Source organism: Talpa occidentalis, unplaced genomic scaffold, assembly GCF_014898055.3.
Source record: "Talpa occidentalis isolate TD23 unplaced genomic scaffold, MPIMG_talOcc4v2.1 talOcc4.8, whole genome shotgun sequence".
Taxonomy (NCBI): domain Eukaryota; kingdom Metazoa; phylum Chordata; class Mammalia; order Eulipotyphla; family Talpidae; genus Talpa; species Talpa occidentalis.
The window spans coordinates 82361425-82374708 of NW_023605194.1; the positions used below are offsets into that span (position 1 = coordinate 82361425).

A 13284-nucleotide genomic window follows, 5' to 3' on the forward strand; every position below is an offset into this window, starting at 1 on the left:
AATGACTAAAACACATTTTTGTATAGTACTGTAATTGATGCTACTAACATGTACCAGGTGTCATTTCTGATTCTATTAAAACAGATTTCAGTTAGTCACTATAATAAAATATTCTTATATGCAGATTCTGTGCAACTTTGATGTTTATTTTGATAAAATGAGACAAGTGATTTCAGTAGCATGTCTATTGAGTCTGATGCACAATAAATTAGTCAAAAGATTAGCCCACTTGCCATGCTGCAGAGAAAAGACAAATTTGGAGAGACTTAGACTTTATAACAAGTTGATTTTGTTTCTAAGTTCCAATGTATGGAAATTATTTTCATCAGGCTTTACCATAAACTTGAAATTCTTAATCTCATGACAATGAATGAATTTATAAATAAATGCAATATCATGCTTTTGTTCTCCAAGTTAAGCCTAAGTATTTGAATTTCCAAAGACAATATTTTTGTGACTCAGACACTCAGCCAATACAGATTGAGTGGATAAAATCAAACACAACAAATTTTATTTTTCTTAAGGATTTATTTTATTTATGTATACAAGAACTGGACTATAGGCCAGAAGTGCAGTGGGTGAGAGGATTCTCCAGACACAGATTGGGGAGCAGAACAGTGGATCTACTGAAATATACTGCTGAGGGGAGCAATGGGTGAGACAGGAGAGGTCTGCTTTGTAATGTGGGTTATCCCCTGGTGGCTGGCCATAGCTTGAAAGGGCTGAGACTTCACCCCTGTGCCACCAGGGAGGCCTACCATAGAATTTTAAATCAAAATGCCCTTATAGTAAAGTAAAACAGAATATTGATTTAGATAAAAATTAGCAGTAATTTGTATATGATGACTGTACATTGTTGGAGGTAGGGAAGAGCCTATACTTACAAAGTACTATTAGTGATGTAAAAAATGGTACTTCAATAAAAAATTTTTAAAAAGTGACAAAAATGTCATTTGTTGGGAACAAGAAATATAGGTATTGGATAAGAAACTTTATTAACCTAAAAGGGTTGAGAAAATATATTGCTGCTATGAGATCAAAGCTAAATTAAAGGAATGACAGAGTTGAAGTTAGGGATGAAGTATATCATTTTTTAATTGACATCAGTTGGTAAAATTATGTGATCTTCCACATATACATAAAACATATCAAATCATATTATAATACATATATTAGACATAAACCAATGAGCACAATCATAGAATTGCGAGAGGGTTCACATTTTGTTTAGGATTAGAGTTGGATCACCTACCCATTTTCCATAATCCAATTTGGGAATAATGAAGACCAGGGAAAAAAAGGTAAGACCAAGTCTTCTAGAAGAGAGAAAACAAAGATTGGGCAAAAATTGTGTGCAAAGAGATGACCTTGGTTTATTAAAGATAGGGGTATTATTTAATTTTGTTAATGTAGTTTTTGTTAAGGAATTTTTATGAAGTTTTTATTGTACATGCAATTCCTACCAAGGTTTTAATTTGAATTAAATGCCATTTTAGTTTCTTTCCTAATAAGCTTATAAAACATGAGGAATTACTAAAAATTTACTAGTATGTTCCCAAAAGAACTGAGATAATGTGCAATTTTCTACTTCAATATGACCTTAAATATGCTGGGGCAATGAGACAAAACATACAGAGATAATGGTGTTTCTTTGCCAAATGAATCGTAATGAATATGAAAAAATTGTCACTATATGATGCCAAAAATTTCAATTTTTAAATGATGTACTGGTCTATGCTTTCAGTTTTTTGTTTACCTATGATCAATCTAGAACCATTCTGTGAAAAGGATTAGACAGTGTGAATAAATCAGCATGCTTCTATATTAATAAATGATGCATTTTCTCACACAGTCAATGCCTTCTAAACATCTTAAATTTGTAGTCTATTTATGATTATTACTGTTTTTATGGAAACATAAAAATTTTGTCTTTAGAAAATAGACACTGCAGGAAAAACTATTAAAATTTTAAAATGGCAAAATACTGATCCTAAGTAGTATCACATAAAAGAAGGATATTAATTCATTGTCTTCAAGGAAAACTATTTGGAAACATTCTATGGAAATGGAATATTACATATCATCTTGACTATGGCAGTTTCATAGATGATGTTTTGTATTTTAATGAACTGGTGTCAAGAGAGGGAAACAAAGAAATTAAATAGAGGGAAATTACAATGAAATAGTCTGGACGTGGAATAATGTAAGACTTTTCTGATATGTAAAGGAAGACTTTTTGGCTTAATTTTGAATGTTTTTGTTTTTCAAAATCAAGACAGAGTTAACTTACTTTTGCATAATGAAGACATATTTTGTGGACAGTGAGAGTAAACTTCTGTTTTTATGCTTGTGGCACTAATTTTAGAATATGACTTTTTCAATGTTCTATGTTTTATAAACACAGAATAAGTCTTTCTTCAAAGTAAAATCCACCTGATAAATATACATTATATTCACTGGAATGAAAAGTGTTGAATGAAAAGTATTGCAAAAATATTCCTATGTAAATATTCCCTTCTTATGTGTATTTTGTGATAACAGAAATTGTCCAAAGAGTAGTGTCAACACAAGACACAATTGAAGCAAATGGGCCCAAGATTTCATAGCATAATTACTACAAAGATTTTTGCTTAAAAGAAGAAAAAAATCTAGATTTCAACTTATTTTCTTGAAATAGCATTTTATAACAAAGTGACTATAAAAGAAAATTTATATGCACACAAATTAAAACTACAATTTCTACGTGTTACAATTTAATGAAAAAACATCTTTACTGCCTTATCACAAATATGTACTCATTCAAAAGACTTTTTTTTTAATTCAAGAATCACATTTAATAAAGAGCTAAAGAAATTTTTTCCACTTTTTGTATTTTTTAAAATTTATATTTTACATTATTGTTCATTTTTGTACAATGTTTGCTTTCTGTCAGGTGTAGTCCCATAAAATTCCCACCACCAATTCACGTGTACACCATCACCATAGTCCCTCATGCCCTTCCCTCCCATTTTGATCCCACTCCCTCCTGCAGCATCCCCTGCAGAATGTCTCTGAATTATAGTTGCCTGTTAATTTTGTTTTTCTTTATTATTTTTATTTTTATTATATCCCTTATTTGGTTCCCCTATATTGCTCCTATAAATGAAACCATCTGATGTTTTTCTTTTTGCTTCTGACTTATTTCAATGAGCATAATCCCTTCCAGCTCCATCCATGTTGCCAGAATGGCATGAATTTATTGTTTCTGATTGCTGAATCCTATTCCATTGTGTATATATACCACATCATCTTGATCCAGTCATCTATTTTGGGGCATTTGGGTTGTTTCCACATCTTACCTATTTTAAGTAGTGCTACAATAAATATAGTGATGTGGGTATCCTTTTGAATTAATGCTTTTGTGTTCTTTGAGTAGATTCCTAGGAGTGGAATTGCTGAGTCATATGGAAGCTCCATTTTTAGTAATGTGAGGAACCTCCACACAGCTTTCCATAGTGGTTGGACCAGTTTACATTCCCACCAGCAGTGTAGGAAAGTAGGAAAGTTCCTTTTTTTCCACATCCTCACAAACATTTGTTGTAGCCTGTTTTGTTTTTTTTTTTTTTTTTTTTGAATGTATGCCATTCTCACTGGTGTAAGGTGGTATCTCATTGTGGTTTTGATTTTCATTTCCATGATTATAAAGGATGTTGAGCACTTTTTTCATATACTCGTTGGCCATTTGCATTTCCTTTGGAGAAATGTCTTTTTAGCTCTTCTGCCCTTTATTTTTTTACTAGGTTGTTTACTCTTTCTTTGTTGAGTCATGTGAGTCCTTTGTAGATATATATGATCAGTCCCTTATCAGTTATTTATCTTTTCTTCACTTTCTTTGCTTTGGAGGATAAATCATTAAAGTTGTTACCGAGATATATGCCATGTAGTGTTTTACCTATATTTGCTTCTATATATTTTATGGGTGCAGTTCTTCAATTTTTTTTATCCATTTTGAGTTTGGTTTTTGTGCATGAGGTGAGGTAGTAGTCTAGTTTCATTCTTTTGCTTGTGGTGGTCTAGTTTACCCAGTACCATCTAGTGAACAAGTGTCCTTGTTCCATTGCATAGTATTTGCTCCTTTGTCAAAGATTAGTTTTCTATATATGTATGGGTTTATTTCTGGTTTTCCTATTTGATTCCATTGGTATATATGTCTGTCTTTCTTCCAGAGACATACTGTTTTAATTATTATGGCTTTGTAGTATAGTTTGAAGCCTGGACATGTGATACCTCGATTTCCTTTTTAGTCAGAACAGTTTTGACTATTCAAGATTTTTTGTGGCTCCATATGATTTTTATCAATATTTGTTCTATTTCTTTGAAGAATGTCATTGAAATTTTTATCAAGATTGCTTTGATTCTGTAAATTGCTTTCAGTAGGATTGCCATTTTAATAATGTTAGTTCTTCCAATCCATGAGCAGGGGATGTCTTTCCCTTTTTTGGCATTGTCTTCTATTTCTTTTAACATTTTATAATTTTCTTTGTAGAGGTCATTCACCTCCTTTATTAGGTTTATTCATAGGTATTTGATTTTTTTGTTGTTTTTTAAATTGTAAATGGGATGTTTTTCTTAATTTCCACCATGGCAGGATATATCAACATTATCATTCTTTTTTCATTATAATTTTTAGATTTCTTTCCTGTCCCCTCTGTGAATGATGAAGATATTTTTTATGTCTTGTCGTCTTTTCCTCTCAATACCAAGCAATCCATACGAATCCATTTACTGGTTGCCATTAAAAAGACTTTCATATTCCACTCAGTTTTACATTTCTTGATAAGTATTTTTTTAAATATTTTAGCTATTCTTTCTAGATAAAATAGTTCCTCTCTATAACTTCTTCCCACTCACCTCCTCCAGTATCCTCAATCTCACATTCATATCCTTACTGTTAAATTCTCAAACTTTAAGTTAATAAATATACATCTTCTATGCAACCTTCTGGCTACAGGTTGATCCATAAAACAATTGGAAGAAAATAATCATGCAAATATGAGAAAATATATCTGAAAGCAGAGACAAATGGAACAATGTGACCCACATAGAAAATGTATTCCAGTGTCACTAAATGTTCTCATTACTGTGGAACAAACAACTCTCATAGAGAATGAGCAAGGACATTTCTGAGCAAGGCCACTTTTATGTATCAGTACAGCAAAAATGAGCCAACCATTAGGTTGAACTTGACACAAGACTCTGACTTCAGTCTATATATTTTGCCATTTAATACAACAGAAACTGAATAAAGCAGAAGATGAACAAATATTTGTAAGTTAAAATTAAGCACTATAGAAGGAAAATGTCACACTAATTTCAAAGCTTTCTGAGCATGGTGGTTTGTGATTAAAGGCAGGATTATTAAAAAAAAAATTGAGCCATTTACTATGTTGCAGTGTAATGCTATCAGTGGGAGAGGTGACACCAAGCTTAGCTTTACATGGGACAGATATTTCCCTTCTTTTCCCTAAGGTGGAATTCCACCCTGCCATGGACTCATGTTTTCATGTATTGGGCAACTGACTTGCTCAGTTACTGTAACAGTTACAACCCAAATTCAGTGAGCACTTGGTACTTTCTTTCTCTCTGAAAAGTTATTCTCATGCTACAGAGCAATAGGGAGTACTAAGTTCCAAAAATTTACATGTTGGAATTTACATGTTGGAATCCTAATACCCAATATGATGTTGTTAGAAGATGGAATCTTTGGATTCTATCAATCACGAAGGTGGCTCTCTCTTAGATGACATTAGTTCCCTTATAAATGTGGTCTCATATATCTCTCTAGACCCTTCTATTCGGTGAGGATAAGCAGGCTAGCTTCTCACCCGAGTCCTACCCTCTGGCAACCTGATCTTGAACCCAGCTCCAGAATTGTGATGAATTAATTTCTGTTGTTCGTAAGTAAAATAATATAGTATTTGTTTTTCTCATTTTGATTAATTTCACTTAACATAATTTCCTCAAGCTGATCCATGTTGTTGCCAATGGCAAGATTACATCTTTCCTTAACAACTGAGTAGTATCCTATTATGTATATGTACCACATCTTCTTATCCCACTCATCTCTTTTTGGGTACTTGAGTTGTCTCCATATCAAGCCTACAGTGAATAATGATGCAGTGATCATAGACATGCATATATATTTTCAAATTACTGTTTTCATATTATTATCTGGTATCCAGGAGTGAATAGTGGATCTTATGGTAGCTTTATTGTTCATTTTTGAGGATGTTATATTGTTTTCCAAAGTCTCTGCACCAATTTACTATCCCACCAAGAATGCAAAGATTCTTTTTTCTGTATATACTTGCAAATTTATTATTTCTTTACTTTTTGATACCCATTTAATCAGTGTGAGATGCAATATCATGGTGGTTTTAATTTGCACTTCCCTTATCAGTTATATTGGACATCTTTTTATGAATCCACTGGCTATTTGTATGTCTTCTTTGGTGAAATGCCTATTTAGATCCTCTGTTTATTTTTAAACTTTGGTTGTATTTTTTTGTTATTGTTGACTTGCAAAAATTATATTTTGGTGATATCAACCCCTTGTCTGACCTATGGCTTGTAATATCTTTTCCCATTCAGTTGGCTATCTTTTCATTTTAATGTTGCTTTCTTCCACTTTACAGAAGCTTGTAAGTTAGATGTAGTGCCATTCTTTAAAATGTCTTTGGTTTCTCTGATTGCATTGATAAATCAACAATTATAGGGTCTACATCAAAGAATAGAGTACGTATGTTTTCTTCTATGTGTTTTATGGTTTCAACTTTTGTATTTTAGTATTCCATTTCTTAAAAGATTTATTTATTTATACAAGAACCAGGGTACTAGCCAGATGCGCAAGAGGGTGAGATGATTCACCAGAGACAGAGTGGGGAGCGGAACAGCCAGACTGACGAAATACACTGCTGAGGGGAGCAACGGGCAAGACAGGAGAGGTCTGCCATGCCATGTGGGACCCTCACCGGCTGGCTGGGATCGAACTGGCGCTGCAGAGGCTGCAGACAGCTTCATAGTATGGCTCTCAACCACCTACATCACCAGGGGAGCCCCTAGTATTCCATTTTTTAGCATATGGATGAATTACATTGTTTACTCATTCATCAGTGAATGGACAGTTAGGTCTCTCTACTATTTTTATGTGTATTTTTTGTTGCTAACAACAAGATTGTTGAGGACAATACAGTATATAATTTAGAGGTCAAATATCACACCCTTCGGAAGATGTTAATCACCACCAACGTACCAGAATTCTTCAACAAGGAACTCTTTGATGTAAGCCTTAGTGATGTCTTTGTTGATTCATCAATGAAATCAGAGAAGCCACTGTGCCCCTGCCACACTCTGCTCTTCCTCTTCTCACTGTCTGGTAGGCTCAATTCTGCAGTCAGAATTCTAGGTTTTATTACTGATTGGGTTTATCTGACCCTTTTTGTTTTGCTATATCCATATAAAGTGATATCATCAACTATTTGCCTTTCTCCTCTTGACATATTTTGCTTAACATAACCACCTAGAGTTAATCCAATTTGCTGCAAATGGGCAAATAGCAGGAGTTTATTAATATTTTTAATGCTAAGTAGTATTCCATTGTGTATATATTACACTTCCTAAACCACTCATCAGTCTTTGGGAACTTAGTTTGTTTCTGTAACTTGGCTATTGTAAGCTGTGCTGCAATAATTAGGGGAAGACAAATGTATAAGGGAAGGGCAAGTGTTCCTTCTAATTTTCTAGGGCCTTCATTGTTCTCAGTTCCAAATAGTCTGCACACCAGAGCTAAAATCTTAAGAAGGCCAACTCTCTATAATCTGATTTGAGCTCCATGTCAATTTTCCTATTATTGGCCATTATATTAATAGTCAATTATGGAAAAATCAGACAGTATTATTTTGTGTATATGGTAGATTTGAAATAGTGAGGGTTTCATAAATTCTATAGCTTGTCCAAGTCTCACAACCACTAATTTATACAATTCAGACTTGAAGTTAGTCCTCTGCTTAGAGTCCCTTGTACATCAGTGCTCTGCTGCATCTCAAGATGTTATAGATGTTTGTGTTATTTTATAGCTCATTGTGTCTTTTGAGTGAGACTGGCATCTTAGACAACTTTAGATATCTTACATATATTCACATTGCCTTCTTTGAATGGTTGCTTCAGGTTATGTCCTTTTACCTGCAAATCACTTAAATGAATGGCCTTCTCATGCTATGTTATTCAAAAGCCAAAGGGATTTAATAGCATTAGTAATTAGAATAGGAGTCAAACACTCAAGAGTCTAACTTTGCTAGACATTGGGCATAGAATGTGTTTTCTGATTTCAATAAAGTATACATATTACAGAGTCTAAGTGTTTGGAATGGGGAAAAAACTGTACAGGCTTTGTATATGCTTACAAATTTCAGGTATAAATTATTTTATAATTATAGAAATTATAGAAAATATTTTAGAAAATTTTAAAATTTAGAAAATATAGAAAATATTTACTATAGAAAATATTAGCAACAAAGGGACAAAAATCTATATGGAATAACAGACCATAAGCTACTTCACTTTGACTAAAATATCAGCTTAGAATGTAGAAAAAACATATTAAGAATATGGAGTAAAATTACTCAATCAAAAGAAATGTAAAACTTCCAGAACAATGGCTAATTATAAAATATGAGAATGGTAAATAATTTAGAGTAGTTACTAGAAAAGTAAGACTAGGAGTCCCAACTCTCTGACATGAAAAAATAAACTCATGAAAAAGTAAATGCATAGTTAATTGACTGCTTATACAAGTAATTTTACCCAATATACAATGTTATAATATTTACTTAAGCATATATAAAACTTAACTTTATTTTCATAATTTTGTTGAAAATGTGGAAATGAATCACAAAAAATAAAAATTACTGTAATAAAATACTCTATTTTAAATAATTATACTTGTAAATACACAGAGGTTCAAGATATGGTATAACTTCTACAATTTGCCCAACTCTTATATGGTGGATCAAAGATGAACCCTGTGGTTTGATCCTAAAGTCAGGCTGATACTAATTGAACTCTCTGTATTGTCACTTTTCCATCTGATGAAATGTCTAATTTTGTACTTCTCTAGACAAACAAGAGTACTAGGAGGTAACTACCAAGCTCTAGATATTTTCCCAAAAAGTGTTTAATTCATCTCACTCCAATGCTCAATTTTAATTCAGTGGAAGAAACCATTTTGAAGATGACCTTTGTCAACTCAATTTCTTGTGGTATGGTTATGGTACATAGTAAACCTGCAGCAACTGTACTTTTATTCAGAGAGAAGGGAATTTTTTTGTAAAGAGCAGATATCACACACATACACAAATGCACAAAACTTTAGAAATACATAAATTTAATGCATATTTCTTTTTCAGTGAGAAGATAAATATAAAAGAGCTTGGGATTGAAGAAATATGAAAAAATAAAAGTACTATAAGTTCTTAATGACTATCCTAGTTTATGAGCAAGTTTATTATACCCTAAGTAAAATTAATTAAAAGGTGCAAACAGTCAGACTGCTGCTACTTGAAGCTGCATAAATTGGAGAATTGGAGTCCCTTTTCCTAGTGTCTGATTTGTTAGCAGCAGCTGTCATAGCAATATAAACACCTTAAATTGCTGTCATAACGATTAAGGACATCTTTATTTACATAGGTATGTTAAATTAAACAAGGAGGATAAATTTGTTCTAACACTTAGCAACCTAAGTAAATAAACCAAAACCTAAGTCTGTAAATGCAAAGTATGAAATCAAAAGGTAAGAACACCCATCATAAACAGCCAATTTGACTTTTCCAAATAAAACTCTTAAGCCATAGCCAATCACACAATTTCTTGATTTTGTTTCCACCTTTTCTCTATAGAAGTCATTCCCTATGCCTCTTTTGCTTTTTGTCCGTGCTACTAGATTTTTTTTTTCAAATTGAGTAAGTGTTGTTTTGAGGAAATGAAATAAAAAGGGGCTAAAAAGGGCCTCCCTGGTGGTGCAAGGGGTTAAGCACCACACTGTGAAGCAATCTGCAGCCTCTGCAGCATGAGTTTAATCCCCCCGCTGGCCAGACCTCTCCTGACTTGCCCACTGCTCCCCTTAGCAGTGTATTTCAGTCAGTCTGCCTGTTCTGTTCCCCACTGTCTCTGATGAATTCTCTCACCACCCCCCCGCATCTCTGACCTGTACCCCAGCTCTTGTATGTATAAATAAATTAATCTTTTAAAAAAAATTTAAAAAAGGGTTAAAAACAAAAATTACAAACCTGATGTCTAAGAGGACCCTGATACATGACCATGATATTATGCCTAACTAAATTTATAAATAAGTTACTGGGGAAAACTTTAAACATATCTCCAATATAACTGTCACTCTAAATGTAAAGCTGTAAAGGTTTTAAGGTCTGATAGCCCATCTGTCAGATGGCCCTGAACAGTGTGTTGCAGAATTTGCAATTGTAGGAGATCCCTGTATCTGCCACTTCAAAATACTTCTTCCTTGGCAGGAAGTTTATAGCATGTGATGTGTTCCGAAAGCTGAGTTGAGTTGTTTTTGAAAAAAAAAACTTTGACATGAATATAAGGAGCAGTTCTTTATTTAAGGGCAATTCCCACTTAATTATCTTCTCTCTTTTCATTGGAGAAAGCAGAACTTAAATCTGCATACCTTTGTTTATTGTTTCTCCTTGACAAACTCCCTTATTGACCTTCTTGTTTTATTCCCCACCAACCTCCCTTGTTCACCGACCTCCTCCTAAACTATTTTAGGTGAAGCCAAGAGGATGAGTTACTCAGACCCACAGGGTTTCTCTCATATTTACAGAAGATTATTACGAAAGTTGTTTTTGGCTTCTTTCCCCTTACCAATCTGGTGGATGCCTGTATGATTATTTGTCAGCCTAGAAGAACTAAGGAGGGTGTAGGATTATTTCCTTTGTGCCCAGACACAGTAAAAATTGAAAGACCAATGTTTTAAGCTATGGTTGTTTGTAAGCTATATTTTCATTATGATAAAAGTTACCAACTAAGTAGCACTTTGAAACTTAGGGTATTATATGCATTTGCATGTATGTGTGTCAATACACATACATATTTCTGTGAATTAATTTAAAAATGATTATTTTTGTAAATACCAAAAACACAAATACAGGAATGTGTGCATGTTGGCAAATTTTTAATAAGTAATGGTAATCCTATTATTTAGTTCTTTGGGAAACTGGGGGAAAAGTATCATAGATCTTTGCCTGAATTCATTTTTGGTAAGGTATGTTTATTCTGTAATTAATTGCCTCTATTGGGAGATGAATTTGGTAAAGTTGGGAAATCAGGTTAGTTGTATAAGGTTGACTGAGTATAAGGGTGACTGATTATAGTGAAACAAGAGCCTTCATGCTGGACCTGGAAAATCATTTGCAGATCAATGAAAGCTGTCAAGTAATTCAAGGTATGTACCTACCTTGTGCCATCACATGGAAGCTATGAAGTTCCTGGGTGTGGTTCACATACATGTTGTAAAGTTTTATGTGAGTTAGTCATACTCAAAATTTATTATGCATCAAAATCAATTAGAGGATTAATTAAAACATTGAATCCTGACTCCTACCCCTAAAATTTCTGATTGTTTTTTCACGACAGGATCCAGTTTATATTTCCAGGTGATAATAATGCTACTGGTCCAAGGACCACAGTGTTAGGACCACTGGTCTGATTATTTCCAGATTTACATGAGGATAACCATCACCTTTAGATTTATTTTAACATCTTAACCCAATTATAAGGGTTCTCCCATATATAGTCTCCTTCATTTGATATTGTGGTGCCCGCAATTAGTGCTTTTTCTCAAATATCCCAAGTAATTCTTACTATGAAATACATTGTGAAAACTATTATAAATGCTTGGATTAAGGAGGAGGAAAATAAAGAAATGATTGACTCTGTTTGGTACAATTATATATTCATACGTCATCCAACATAGATAACATTTTTATGGTACTGACCGCCATACAAATTAGACCATACTTATTTACCCCATAAACCTGCATTTTTGTCATAGTAGAGCTAAGGATGGTTTAAGTACTAAATACCAACTACTTAGAAATTCTTGGATTCAGCAAGAATTCTCAGGAAATCTTGGATTCCAACTACTTAGGAATTCTTGGATTCAGCAATCTAAACAACTGCTGTAACACTTAATCATTTTTGAAGACAGAAGGTCTGTTTCGGAAGATAATTGAGTTTGATGTTTTTAATTATAAATACCTTCAATTAATAACCAAATCTGTCTCAATAAGAGTATGTATTTTTTAGTGTAATTTGAATTTGAGATGTTTTAGGTAAGCATCAGCCGCAATTTTAATTGTTTGCATAATTCACATATTTTCTTAATATCAGCACACTATAAGACAGTGTGATGACATAGTCTCAGTCTCAAATTCCAAGACCCTTATGTATTTTTCTGCTTCTGATTGGTATTAAAATGGGAATATGGTGAATAAAGATCATTTTTGGAAATAATTCATAGTTTAAAATATATAGTGATAATTTATATAGTGTGTGGCTTGCAGGTATTTTTATTTCTATTTAAAATGTGAGAACTGAGAAACAGTTGAAGAAATATTACCTACAGACCAGCACAAAAATGAAATAACTTAGAGGATTTTAGAAGATGTATGGATGACGATCTGAAAAGAATAAAGTGTGATTAAATAGTTCCTCTTCAAAAATATGAAAATATTACACTTTTACTATTTCCTCTTAGAGAACCTGCTGAAATTAATGTTTCTGGCGGGTAGTATGTGATTTGTATTTCTAGTTATTTTCACACTCCATAACCCACAGTTCCTGAGGCAGTATCACAGTGGACAAATGGTTAACCTGTCGTACAATGTAGCACAAGGTGCAAAAGAGTTTTCTGTGTAAAAGTGTTATCTTTATAACTCCTACAAGAATAGTTATTTCCAATCTGATATGATACCATTTTTGTCTTTGAGAAAAGTGTTAGTCTCTTGAGAAATTTCTTTGTAATTCTCAGGAATATCATTAGTCAGCAAATGATTTCATGTAAAGGTGTATACTCATTTGAAATAAAATAGCTGATTTGGAAAACTGGAGGAAAAAAATCTGAACACTTCATCAATTCAACCATATAGCCTACAGCACTTTCAGGGTATTTTATAGACATGTGTATGATTTAACTGGTAGAGGTTTATTTACTGGTAATTTTAAACT

At 33.0% G+C, this 13284-nt stretch overlaps 1 long non-coding RNA gene across 1 annotated transcript in view; it reads left to right on the plus strand.

Moving 5' to 3' along the window:
- The first annotated feature begins 5763 nt into the window (after positions 1–5763).
- The window catches only part of LOC129145057 (uncharacterized), a 188335-nt gene continuing 180814 nt past the window's right edge, over positions 5764–13284 (plus strand). The window contains exon 1 of the long non-coding RNA XR_008550091.1: positions 5764–5936. This is a non-coding gene — a long non-coding RNA (uncharacterized LOC129145057). The remainder of the gene's footprint in view (positions 5937–13284) is intronic.